This window comes from Microcebus murinus, chromosome 9, assembly GCF_040939455.1.
Source record: "Microcebus murinus isolate Inina chromosome 9, M.murinus_Inina_mat1.0, whole genome shotgun sequence".
NCBI classification, from domain to species: Eukaryota; Metazoa; Chordata; class Mammalia; order Primates; family Cheirogaleidae; genus Microcebus; species Microcebus murinus.
The window spans coordinates 82,825,614-82,839,497 of NC_134112.1; the positions used below are offsets into that span (position 1 = coordinate 82,825,614).

Here is a 13,884-nt window from a genome sequence, read left to right on the forward strand (position 1 = left end):
CTTCTTACCTTCTTTTACCTGAAATGTCCTGCCCCTTACTGGGGTCTCCTTCACACCCTTCTCTCTGGTCCCATCCCTTCTGCTGATAAGCCCAGCATTCCTCCACGGCTCGGCCTGGTCAGCCTTAGCCTCAGTTTGTTCGCGTGCCCCTGGGCTGGGAAAGGAGTTTGTGGTGCACAGTGGGGCCGAGAATCCCCCTGGGCTGTGGCCCCTGCCTCGCCCCCTCCGCCCCTCCCGAGCCCCGGTTGCGGCGCTTCCTGGGCGGATGGCTTGGACTTGCTGCGGCAGCTGCGGTTCTGCTGTGTCATGCAAGAAGGCGGCGGCGGCGGCCGCCGCCGCCAGAGCTGGAGGGGGAGGAGGGGAGGAACCTGATCCTCCGGTAGCGAAGGGCTGGAGGCAAACACCGAGCTCCCTCAGAGCCGCCCGGGAGCAGGGAGGGCTCCGCTAGCCCGGGGGGCCCTCCCCGCGGGGCAGATGGTAAGTGGGGCGGCGCAGGTGGTCGCCTTGGGAAGGGAGCGCGCAGGGGGGTTAGGTGGGACGGCGAGGGGCCCTAGGAGTCACCTCCGCCAAACTGAAGTAGCCCAATGTCCAGCTGAAAGGGACCCAGGCCATAATAAGGATGACAAGCCAAACGCAGCAATAATTACTATTCGAATGACGCCCTGCACTTGACCCAGGCAGCACAGAGGGTGGAGTTGTGCGTCCCGAACCCAGGGCCGAGCTGGAGGTAATGATTCAGGGTTTGAGAAACAACATCCCATGCATCCTGGCGCTTTAGGGTGCAGCTGAATAGCAAAAGCCAACCTATAGTATATTCCTATAGCCTTGCAGTGCGGTCTGGGTTGTCTTGTTTAAAACTAGGAAAGGCGATGGGAAACCTGCCCAACCTCACTTAAGCACGAAAATAATGCTTTTGGCCAGGGGCCTTGGACAAACAACCTCGGGTGCAATTAAACAATCAATAGGAAGAAGAGCTTCATTCCCCTTACCACCCTCCATCCAGACGCTCCTTTGACCTGGGTAATTCATGGGCTTAGAGGAGAAAGAAAACTATGTGATATATTTCCTACCAGCTGACCCCTCTGTCAGCCTTTCCACCGCACAAGATGCCCACCCACTCCTCACCCCTCTCCAGAGCTGTGGTTCTGAGAGACATTGCAATACTGCTCATGTTGGATGAGGAGACTGCCATAAACTCTGAGCAATTTCACCTCCGTTGACCTTTGCCCATAGGGGATTCAGAAACTTAGAGCTGAGAGCAAGGGAATGAAGAGACAGGCCGGGCACATAGGAACATTACTTCTTTCACCTGAGTGCGATTTCGCCAGACAAGTTTTTTTTATTATTATTCCTTTTCATTTCACTCCTAGAAATTTCAGAGCACTTTCTGAAACATAATTTTTTTTAATGTCATTCATACATTGAGAAGGGGGTGATGGTATTAACTAAAAGGCTAATGACTGTCTCAAAAGCACGTGCTGTTGCTAAGGAACTCAAGCTCATCCAGGCTCACTAATCACCACCGTGTTACGTGGAAATCAAACTGCTCAGGGTGTTATTTAAATGAATGGCATTGAGTTAGAAGCATTCTTGCTTATGCTGTAGCATCCTGGATTATTATCGATGGCCTCACACCCACATATCTTGTTTTCCTAATTTGATTTCAGTTATTTGCGTCACTGCCAGGGACACTCAGACTAGACCAGTCAGGTTCACTTCCTGTTTCTCAGAACTGGTTTATATTTGGTCTCATAGCAATAGCTGGTAAAACATTATCAAACTGATCCTCTTGGAAAGAAATCCTTGCTTTCCGTTGAAAACAAATTATCCCAATTAAATTTTAATTCCTGTGGAAAACGTCATCATTTGAGAAATAAAGTAGACTGCCAGTGGTCATTTGAGAAAACCATTCTTGAAGTGTAAAGCCTAGAAAAAGCCAGCATCTTTATTTCTTTTACCCAGAATCTTCATTCTTCAGCATCAGAACTAAAACAAACTCAAGCAGAGAGTAGATTTAAGTATGATATTTCTAAAATGAAGTGCAAAAAATACACACTGAAGCTGGGAAAATCATTTAGACTAAGTAAGGCATAGACTTGAATGGAATCCAGGCCCAGGAAGGACAAATCAGCTTGGGTTCGCATTGAGACACTTGGAGAACAGAGTGTGATAACACGGCTGCACTACAAATAGGAAGCCCCATCAGTTTGTGTACTAATTGTCTCTTTTACCAATTCCTCTATGTCCCTGGAAGAGACAACATTTTTTTCTCCAGTTCCTTCCTCATTGTAACAAGGACATCACAAAGACAATATCATAAAGATAAGCATGATATAAATACTGGTGGATTCTGATGCAGTTAATTTGTTTAGATGAAAAATAAAACCCTTTGAAAAGGGTATAGGTGGCATTGAGGAAAGATCAGCTGACAGAACATCAGAAACTTTGCTCCCACTTTTCCTATAGACTGTGTGACCTTCAGTGAGCCATTATAGGTCTTCTGTCAGTTTCCTCAGGGAAGCTTAAATGAAAGTGCTGGACTAAAGGATCTCTAAGGTTCCTTCCATTTACAAAATTCTGTAATAAATGGACATTGCTACATAAAAATTTCAATTTTAGCTGGATTTTGCAATGTTAAATTTTAGCACTGAAACTATAATACTGTCCATAGAGAGCTTGGGGGAAATGACGGGAAATTATTTCCTGTTGATGCATTAGTTGTTAGTGTCAGTTGCCAGACAAATAAAATCTACCTTGTTCCTGATGTACTTACTCTGCCCTTGCCTTGGTGGTGTTTGTGGAAGCAACTGGATAAGAGGTACAAAAGGATAGAAAAGTGTTGAGAAAGGTCTTTCAGTCCTTTTATTTATTTATTTATTTATTTTTTTGAGACAGAGTCTCGCTTTGTTGCCCAGGCTAGAGTGAGTGCCATGGCGCCAGCCTAGCTCACAGCAACCTCAAACTCCTGGCTCGAGCGATCCTTCTGCCTCAGCCTCCCAAGTAGCTGGGACTACAGGCATGCGCCACCATGCCCGGCTAATTTTTTATATATATATCAGTTGGCCAATTAATTTATTTCTATGTATAGTAGAGACGGGGTCTCGCTCTTGCTCAGGCTGGTTTTGAACTCCCGACCTTGAGCAATCCGCCCGCCTCGGCCTCCCAAGAGCTAGGATTACAGGCGTGAGCCACCGCGCCCGGCCTCAGTCCTTTTATTTATTTATTTAGAGATGGGGTCTTCCGATGTTGCCCAGTTTGCCTTGAAACCCTGGGCTAAGCAATCCTCCCACCTCAGCCTCCTGAGTAGCTGGGACTACAGGTGCATGTCACCACAGCTGGCCTTTCATTCATTTTAGATGTAGTTAACCCAAAGTACTTTGATTATCAAAGTGGTGAAATGATGGAGGAAAGGCTATGGAAGAAATTGCCAACTGAATCGTCATGTAAGTAATAATCAATTTGCCTATATTTTAATTAGTGATAGGTGAAAAATAGAACTAGCTCAGATTTTAGAATTTTTCAGATTCAAGATATTAAGAAGTAGCATGAAGAAATGAGATTCATGCCTGAGAGAAAAGACCTGACTTTGAACCCAACTCTGCCACTTTATTCATTATTGAGTGCCTGCGTGTGTCAGGTACTGTGCTAGGTATACGAAGATCGATATAACACGGTCCCTACTCTAAAGGACCTTAGAGTATAATGAGGAGATAGATGAGTACACAGTTGATCACACAACAGTGAGATGATATCAACAGGGGAGCTCATAAAAACGATACCTAACCTTGACTGGGCATATTCAGGGTCACTGACTGACCACACAAGATGAATCTTGAGATGAGTTCTGAAGGATAAGTAAAAGTAAGCCAGACAAGTGGGCAGGTTAAAGGGAAAGGTATTCCAGGCAAAAAAAAAGAGAGAGAGAGAGAAAAGTACTATGTGTAAAGACCTCAAGGTAAAAAGCTGTGCCCAGAGAGTTAACGGTGGAGGCCAGCGCCCAGCAAGTAAGTTCTCGATAAATACATTGTGCAGATGCAGGGCAGAAGTCCTGAGGAACATCCAGAAAGAGTAGCGTGGTCTTGTATTGTGAAAAGGCTTGTAAGTTTCCTAAAACGTTTGAACTTTTCCTAAGGCCATAGGAGAGCCATTGATGAAATTTAAGGAGCATAGTGAAGTGATCAGATGTCCATTTTAGAAAGATCACTCCAGTTTGGAGAATTATTAGTGTGCATAATGCTGTAAGCAGACAGACTAGTTAGAGGTTGTTTTAGCATTATAGCAAAGAAATGATGGGTGTCTAAACTAAGGTAGTAAGAATGGAAATGGAAAGAAGGGAAGAACTCAAGAAATATTAAGGATATAGATCCAACCGAAATTGATTATTGATTATATCTGCAGAAGATAATGAGAGGAGATTTATGGCTTAGGTAAATAGGAAAATGATAACATTCACCTAGATGGGGACTTCAGGAGGGAAAAAGGTTGCAGAGGGAAGGTGATTAGTTTAATTTTAAACATGTTAGCTTTGAAGTATCCATGGGATATCAGAGTGAAACTGTCTACTACATAATTGAACAGAGAGGTCTAGAACTGGAAGAGTCCTATGCTGGAGTCATCAGAATAAGTGATAGTTCATGGAAGTACATGAAATCCCCAAGAGAGAAGATGTAGAGAAAGAGAAGAAGAGGCCTCCTATGGAACCCTACAAAAATGCCAACATTTAAAAGGTAAGGAAAGAAAGATACAGAGGAAGAACACCAAGAGAGGAAGGAGGACTAGGAACAAGTAGTTTCAGAGGAACCAAGGGAGGAAATATCAACAGTATTAAATACCAGAGAGAGGCCAAGAAAAATGGGGACCTATATGTCCTTGCATTTAGCAACAAGGAGGTCATTGGTGTGTTTGGCAAGAAGAAGTTTATAGTAAAATGAGTATAGTAACCAGATTGCAGTGGGTTGAGGAGAGGATGGAAGTAGAGGAACCAGGTAGAGGAAGTTCTTTTAGATAAGAAGGACTAAAGCACAAGTAGGGAAGGAAAATAAAAGTCTTGGGGAGAGAAGAGTTAAATTCATGCCCTGTGAGGTTAAGGCTACATAGGGAAAGAAGGAAATACTACGGTAATAGAGAATTCTTGATTTTTCTGGCCTTCTTCAAATTAAATGGCATCACCAATTGCTCAAGTCAAAAAGCATGTAGACTTTCTTGATTCTTCTCTTTCCCTCCGTTTTCACATCCAATCCATGAGGCATTCAGGTCAATTCTATCTTTAAAACATTTCCAAAATGTCTCTTTCTGTCTCCACTGCTACCACCCTGCTACAAACCACCATCATCTCTCCTTGGTGCTCCTGTAATAGCTTTCTAAATGGTTTTCCTGCTTCCGCTCTTGTCCCCATTTTCCACAGCACAGCTAGAGTTACACAAATCATAAGATGTATATTGGATCATATGGCTTCTCCTCTTAGAATGCCTCCATATCTGCTGATTGCTCTTGGGATGGAGTCCAGACTCCTCTGCTGGCCGACAAAGCCCTCTGTAGCGTCCCAGACCACCTCTATGACCTCACCTCCCATCGCTCTCCATCACTGCAGTCACACTGCCCTTTCCTCTATTCTTTAAACACATTGAATTTGCTCTTGTTTTAAAGGACTTAGCCCATATATTTCCTTTTCCTGGAATATGCTTTTGGTCATTTTGATCTTTGTTTAAATGTCACCTCCTCTAAGATGCCCTTCCACTCCACCTGAAGGATCCTTCTCTGTCCTTTCTAACCATCCTATGTATTTTTTTCATAGTAGTATAACTTTATTACTATTTGTTTTTACTGCTTATGATCGAGAACCCCTCTAGAATGTAAACCACATGAGGATTCCTGGCACATAGTAGGCACTTCAAAATGTCCATTGGACATTTATAGAAGGAAAAAGAGAAGAGCAACAGATTAATAGAAATTAGAAACATCAAGAATCAAAGTCTGGTGTGATTGAGGACTGGCCAGTGGTGATGGGTTACCGGGCTTTTAAGATTTCAGAAGTGGAAGAGTTCCTAGCTGTGTGACCCTGGGCATTCACATTCTCTGAGCTTCTCTTTGTGGTTAATGAGACTACGTGCCTCACAGGGCTGTTAGGAAAATGAAATGCAGTAGTGTGAGTATCGGCATCAGACAGTCTTACCAAGCTATTTCAGGAGTTGGGACTACTGTGAGTCAATGTATAGCCCTGTCTATGGGCTCCCCTGTAATGGGGTTAGCCCTTGATGATGACTTATTATTAGAATTAAAAAATTGACTAAATTATGACTTTTTTTTTTTTTTTTTTTTTTTTTGAGACAGAGTCTCGCTTTGTTGCCCAGGCTAGAGTGAGTGCCGTGGCGTCAGCCTAGCTCACAGCAACCTCAAACTCCTGGGCTCGAGTGATCCTTCTGCCTCAGCCTCCCGGGTAGCTGGGACTACAGGCATGCGCCACCATGCCCGGCTAATTTTTTATATATATATCAGTTGGCCAATTAATTTCTTTCTATTTATAGTAGAGACGGGGTTTCGCTCTTGCTCAGGCTGGTTTTGAACTCCTGACCTTGAGCAATCCGCCCGCCTCGGCCTCCCAAGAGCTAGGATTACAGGCGTGAGCCACAGCGCCCGGCCATAAATTATGACTTTTTAAAAAATACCAGGATATCTGATAGAGTCTGGAAATTAGATTATTTAAGAAGAATCAAAGTGCTTCTACAAATCAATAAGAAAAGCATAAAAAACTCTGAAACACTGGGCAAAAGGATATAACAAACAGATTGCAGTCAAAGAAATACAAATGGGCCAGGTGCGGTGGCCTGTAATCCTAGCACTCTGAGAGGCTGAGGCAGGAGGATGGCTTGAGCTCAGGAGTTCGAGACCGGGTTGAGCAAGAGCGAGATCCCATCTCTATAAAAAATAGAAAAATTAGCCTGGTGTGGTGGCTCACACCTATAGTTCTAGCTACTCGGGAGGCTGAGGCAGGAGGATAGCTTGAGCCCAGGAGTTTGAGGCTGCAGTGAGCTATGATGCACTGCACTCTAGCCTCCAAATAAATAAATAAATAAAATGGCTCTTAAAGTATGTAAAAATACTCCCCTTTCTTACAAGAGACAAAGCCCTTACAATTGCAATGAGATCTATTTTTACATACCAGGTTGACAAAAATAAAAAAGTATTAATAACGTACTCGGCTAGCTAGACTGAGAACCAAGCACTTTCTTATACTGTCAGCGGGAGTAGAAGTTGGTACAACTGTGGAGGGCAATATGGCATCACTTACTCAATTTTTAAATGTACAAAGACTTGGACTTGTTAATTCTACTTTTAGCTGTTTATCCAATAAATATACTCACACATATATTGAAGGGTGATTCTTCTAGGACCTTCACTGAAGCATCATTTATAGTAGTAAAGACTGAGAATAGCCATCAATAGAGAAGTGGTTAAATAAATTATGGTAGAGTTAAACAAGTGAAAGGGAGGCAGCTGTTAAAATTTGTGAGGCAATTCTAGGCATACTGATGTAAAAAGACCTTCTTGATACATTACTAAGTAAAAAAAAAAAAAATGAAGATGAAGAACCACATGTGTATTTTGCTAGCATTGCATTTCCTTTTAAGAGACTTATTTACATTTTTTTGGTCTGAAAAACATTATCCCTGGCAAGATAAAGTAGAGCTGGAGATGAGCAGATGTGGGAGACCAGTTGAGAGGGTCGTTCAGTGGTTCCTGTGAGAGATGATGGTTGCCCAGATTAAGTTGGTGGCAAACTCAGGGAGAGAAATGACAAAAGTCAAGAGTTACTTGAAAGAACCTGATGATTGATTTGAAATAGTGGGTTATGGAGAGGGAGTCATACGGTCACGGTTGACCTGAGTCTTCTTCCAAGACCAGATACAGGAGCAGAGATGTCAGTGACCAAGATGGAGACTTCCGGAACAGAATTGCAGGGGAAGACCAAAAGTTCTAAGTGAAGATGTCCCCTGTAGACTTATAGACATGGGTCTGAAGCCCACAAGAGCTGCTGGAACTGGATTTATAAATTTGAAAGAAGATTGCCTGGGGAGGGTAGATAGAATCAAAAGAAAAGTGGGCCCAGGACTCAACTCTGACCATTTAGAAATTGGAAAGAAAACAAAGAGCTGGCAATGGAGACAAAGAATCAGAAACCAGAGAAATAAAACCAGGAGACTCTGGGGCCAAAGAAACCAGGAGAAGAATGTGTTAAGGAGGATCCGCTTGTTGTTCCATACTGCCAAAAGGCCAAGCAAGATTATTTTAACTTGTTTCTCACATGAGCTCCTTGAGAGTTAGGATTACTGTATTTATTTTTGTGTTGCGGGGGCTTGCCCTGCACCTCACACATAATAAGTTGTCAGTAAACTTTTGATAAATTGGAGAAAGAGAGAGAGAGACAAAGACACACAGAGGGAAAGACAAATATATGGAAAGACAGTAGAATTTACATTAGAGTCTTAACAAATAAATAATCAGGTTCCCTTGAAGTTTAGTCCCAACCACGCTTGATCTTAGGAGACACCAGGAGGTTCTGCTCCCTTTGTTTTACTCTGGAGCTAACACAGAGATTGGGCTGCCACAGATCTACGTTGTTGTGCTGCTAAATGCCTCTGCAAGACATTTTGATAAGTAATATTCACCTGTGTCTGGTTAGTCTGAGTCCTTTTATCTTTATTTAGGTCCTGGGTGATGACAAAAAGAGCAGTTTTCTTTTCCTCGTCTATCTGACTCCATCACATCACCCGGAATCAGTTGATGGAAGCTGGAGAAGCCACTTTGGTGCCACCACAGTGATGTGATGCACTGTAACCACTCCTAGGGCTGCCCAGCCCCAGTTTCCCGTCAAAGGGAAAGATGACTTCTGGCAGGAAGAGACTTCCAACCTCTTAGAGAAACCATCAGCTTCTTAGTCTGTTATTGTTTCTGCATAAAAATGTTGTTGCTATCAGGGAGACTGTACAGAATTATCACAGGAGAACATGTTTGACTTTGTTCTGAGAGCATGGACATCTTCTACATAACAAAAGAGGGACCTTGAATTAGAAATTTTAGAAAATAAAATAATAGATGTAGTTTAAGCAATATTAAAAATGTTATGACATCCTGTATTATTTAGTTATACCAAAGGTCAGCAAACTTTTTCTTTAAAGGGCCAGATAGGAAATATTTTAGGCTTTTCTGGCCCCTGCAGCCTCTGTCCCAACTACTCAACGCTGCCACTGTAGTGTGAAAGCAGCTATAGACAATGCTTAAATGAATGAGCATGGCTGTGTTCCAATAAAACTTTATTTATGGACACTGATATTTAAGTTTCATATAATTTTTACATGTCACGAACTATCATTCTTCTTTTGATTTTTTCCAGTCCTTTAAAAATGTGAAAAGTATTCTTAGCTCACAGGCAGTACAAAAGCTGGGTGTGGACTGCATTTGGCATGTGGGCAAGTAGTTTGGCAACCTCTGATTTAGACAAACATGAAGATCATGTCATAAAAAATATTTTCAGATTTGGACATCTGAAGAAAATAATTGGTTTCATGTATATCCCTTTATCTTTATGCTATCTCAAATTTACTTGTACATATATATGCATTTGCCTATGCCTGACATATTTGGCAATAAAGTATATCCCCTCAATTCAGTATTCTTTGAACAATTTGCTCCCTTTTGTCCTCATACATGTGCAAGAATGTAGTATTTTTATAGAACAAACTGAAGAATTGTTACTACTTGACTTTACAAAGACCTGAACCAAGAGAGGACACAATAATTCTAATCACATTCTAAAACTGCATTAATTCATTCAGTAAGTACACACATATTAATGATCTACTTCTTACATAGTATAATACTGGGTATTACAGAGTTAGAGATAAAAGAGAATAGGTAGGTGATGGATAGGTAGGTAGGTAAGTAGGTAGATGAAAAATCTAGTGGCTGATAAGTTCAGTGAGAATTATTCTGGTATACCATAGTATAAAAGTATAAATGTAGTCATTTAAAGCAACAGATGAGCAGTCACATAAAACTAAGTTTAAATCTGAGCTCTTTTGCAGCCCAGCTGTTTGACCTTGGGCTGATTACATAAACCATGTAAGCTGCAGTTTCCTCTTTTTAAAATGGGGATAATAATACCTACCTCTCAAGGAAGTGGTGGGAATGAAATAAGGTAGTGTATGTAAATCAGCTAGCACGGTGCCTGGGACATGGTGAGCCATCAGTACATGGTAGCTATTGTTGCTCAATGGCAATATAAAGGTATATCACTTGTCCTAAGAAAGCACACAATCAAAGGCAAAGCAGCATAACCTTGTAAGTCAAGAAGTCATGGATGCATTTGGAAACCCACCAACCTGAGAGTTGACACCTGGTAGAGAACATTTGGGTGAAAATAAAAGCAGAAGTGACATTGTCCCTTACCTTACAGTAAGGTACCTGGCCAGTTGCCTTGCCTTTGTCTTTCTGAGAAGCCAGCTGCTAGGTTATCTGAGAGCTCTACTTACAGGTCTAGCTCCCCAGCCTCTAGTCAGGTCAGCTGTGGGGCCTCAGAGATCTGCAGATCCCCAATGTTATACCTCCATGCCCCTCTACCCAATTCCACCCTCCACCCTTCAGCCCCTGGTCACTCTGCCTTGTGTCCCAGGCTCTTCCAGATGTGGGACCCTGTCCTGAGCCCTGGCCTACTTTACCATGACCCTGATATCTTGTTTAGCTTAGCTCTGACCAGTCCTCCTCCCAAAGGGTTGTCGTCTGCTGCTTACACCCCTGCTGTGGGCTCCTTAAACCATGGGACACGTGTACCTTACTCTTCCTCAATAACCCTCTGCTGGAGTAAGGCTGGACTGCTTGGTATCAGTAGCTTTCTAAACTTTTGTTGGCATAAGACACCAGGTCTTGCACAGCATCCCTAATCCAGGCTGGTTTCTGTCTTCACAGCCTGTTTCCTGGGGAGTATCCCCCACCCCAGTCTCAGCTCATGCCCTCTCTCCCCTGGCCGTGTCTGGCCAACTAGTTCTAGCATGCCTTGTGATCCTGTTATGGCAACATCAATAATGCTTTCCCAATACAAATGACAAAATTATTGGCACAGGGGCATGATATAGGGGTCATAGAAAACTTAAACTTATCTGACACCTGCTGACAATCTCATTCTGCTGAAAAATAAGCGTCAAGTAAAGTTGGCAGTGACTTAAATGTAAACTAATGGCTTGTTGAAGAGGTACTATTCTATGCTAAATTCTAACCAGCTAAGAAGAATATGTTGGGGAAATGGAAGTGACAACTTATAATAAGTGGCCAAGGCATCCTTAAATTTGTAATAGCCAGAGAAGGCAATTCTGCACTTGCTAACTAACCTGACACGAAGAAGATCAGCAAGTTAAAAGAAAATATGGACACAAGACTCTATCTGGCCAGGAACTGGGAAATAAAGCTCAATAGGAATAAAATTACAATGTATAATCTTATAACAGCAGTGATTTCAATGAAGAAAAGGGGAGCATCTAAAATAGATCAGTGTCGTTGCTCAGGAAGTGTTCATATAAGTATATAAGCTCATATATTTAAAGGACATGTATAAAAGGTAGAAGGGGTATATAACAAGGCCTCCTCCAAAAAGGAGGGCTCTCTGGAGGCTAAGGTGGAAGGATTATTTGAGCACAGGAGTTTGAGGCTCAGTGAGCTGTCATCATGCCACTACACTTCAACCCGGGTGCAACAGAGACCTATCTTGGGGGTGGGGTGGGGGAGAGGAGGAATAGGAGGGCTCAGACATGTGAGAATAATGCCAGAAAAGCCAACACACAGAGACAGCTGGGGTCTGGGAAAAGTATTGAGGACAACAACTGTTTTTTTTCTGTTTGTTATATGTATGTTTATAGTAAAGAACAATAATGAAGAAGGGATAGTGCTGTTGAATGGTGCAAACTGTCAAATGTGAATAGTTAACTGAAAAACAGAATCATTCAACTACAGCATTTTCTAGATTCTAAGGTTCAGATTCCCCACCCCCACATTTTTAATATTTCTAAAATCAGAATGTCTCTTCAATAGGTATGTTTAACATGATAGTATTTTGGAGGAGAGCTCTCAAAAGTCATTAAATGGTTGTGGATCCTACCATAAGTTGGTTTTAGAATAGAGGAAACAGACAACTTTATTCACTTAGCTCTGCCAGTGTCAATCACACTCAGCAGACGGGGGGTCCACTTTGTGTCCTGGAAGTGGCAGCGTTGCCAGCATTGCGTTACCACCAAAAAGTAGGAAAGAGCCAGAAAGGAGTTTGGAGGCCACATGCAGAAGCGTGTTGCCCCATGGGGCAGGCCAGGGAGAGTGGATCAGCACTATGGAAGAACAAGAGAGCAGCATACACTAGAGACAGGACAAGAAATGAAAACGGTTGAAAACCTTTTAAGAAGAGGTAAAGAGAGACCACTGCTGGCCCACAAAATCCACGTGACTGAGCACGTGTCTCATCACAGAATGAAGACTGGGGATGTGTGTTGAATAGACCAGGCATGGCGAGATGCAAGAAGAGATAAAGGAACTGCGATGAATGTACTCAGAACAGTGTCTGAAGTGGGATCAGATGGTAATGGCTTGCCCTGGGCAGGATATTTTGAAGTGTGCCTGGAGCATAGTATATGTGTACCACTATGTCCTGCCTCTTTGGAGTCATTTAAGTGATTGACTTAAAGGCACGGTGCTCCAGGGGCCAACTTATTTATCTTGGAATGAGCCCACGGAAAGCTCATCTGAGAAGGTATTTAGATCAAGATAACAGGTGTGGGATCACAGATCAGGAAAAGACATTGTGAAACAATATAGGCAAGACCCTGAGTTTAAAGAAAAAAAAAAGGAACAATCCAAATAAGTAACCAGAGAGCAGGTAGCCAGGAGCCAGAAACTTTACCAGAATAAATACTGGGGAAAGCTGGAGCTGTGGTCTATTTCTGCTAGGTCTATGGAACCCCTATTAAAGAAAAAATTCAGAGAACCTATAGATCAGTTGGCTGTGAAAAAAAATTGTTCCAACCACGTATGATAAGACCATTAGAAACTGTGACGTGCCCAGGTTGTCCATATGCAGCTTGAACCTAAGGGAAGGGCCATGTCTTTTCATGATTTTAACTCTAGTATCTACCATGTTAATAGCAGTAAAACAAATGAGTTTTCCACTGGCAAAGAATTTGTCATTTTTTTATTAAAAACAATGATCTTGATACTGAAAAATATAGCCCTTATCTTAGCTGTGCTCACCTATGGTCCCCAATTCCCAACTGCTCCTTCTTCTGGGGCAGCCACGGGGTTCTGGGAAAGCTGACTCCACCTTTAACTCCAGGGTTAGGCCATGTGGCCTGTCACTGAATGTCATCTCTTTGTCCCCAGTGACTGACTCAGGTGTAGGCATGTGACCCGCATCACTCCCATCAAAGAGAATGTCAGGACTTTTGCTGGAATGCTAGGCCAAAGACACTTTCCTTCTGGAAGTGAATGCAGAAACATGTACACCTGGGGGTTCTTGGCCACCATCTCAGCACCACGAGGGGAGTCCATTGAGAATGGCAATGTCACCAGGGACTAAAGCAAAGAAATGAAGAGGGAACTGTCAGGTCCTGTGCACATCATGTGACCCAACCTGGCCTGAAGCCTTTGAACTTTTCACTTACAGGAGCCAATAAATTCTGGTTTTTTTGTCCAAGCCAATAGGAGTTAGAATTCCTGTTTCATGAAACCAAGCATCCTCTCTGATTCAAAAAGATGAGAAAAACATAGCTAAGAAGGAACGGAATACATTTCAGACAGAGTAAAGAGTTAAATGTGGGCCGGGCGCGGTGGCTCACGCCTGTAATCCTAGCA

General features: G+C 42.7%; 1 long non-coding RNA gene across 1 annotated transcript; it reads left to right on the plus strand.

The window, feature by feature from the left end:
* Nucleotides 1-321: 321 nt before the first annotated feature.
* On the plus strand, nt 322-9,328 carry LOC142872933 (uncharacterized). The gene is made up of 3 exons (XR_012921030.1): nt 322-477; nt 4,579-4,727; nt 8,706-9,328. It is a non-coding gene; the product is annotated as an uncharacterized LOC142872933 (long non-coding RNA).
* The last annotated feature ends 4,556 nt before the right edge of the window (nt 9,329-13,884 follow it).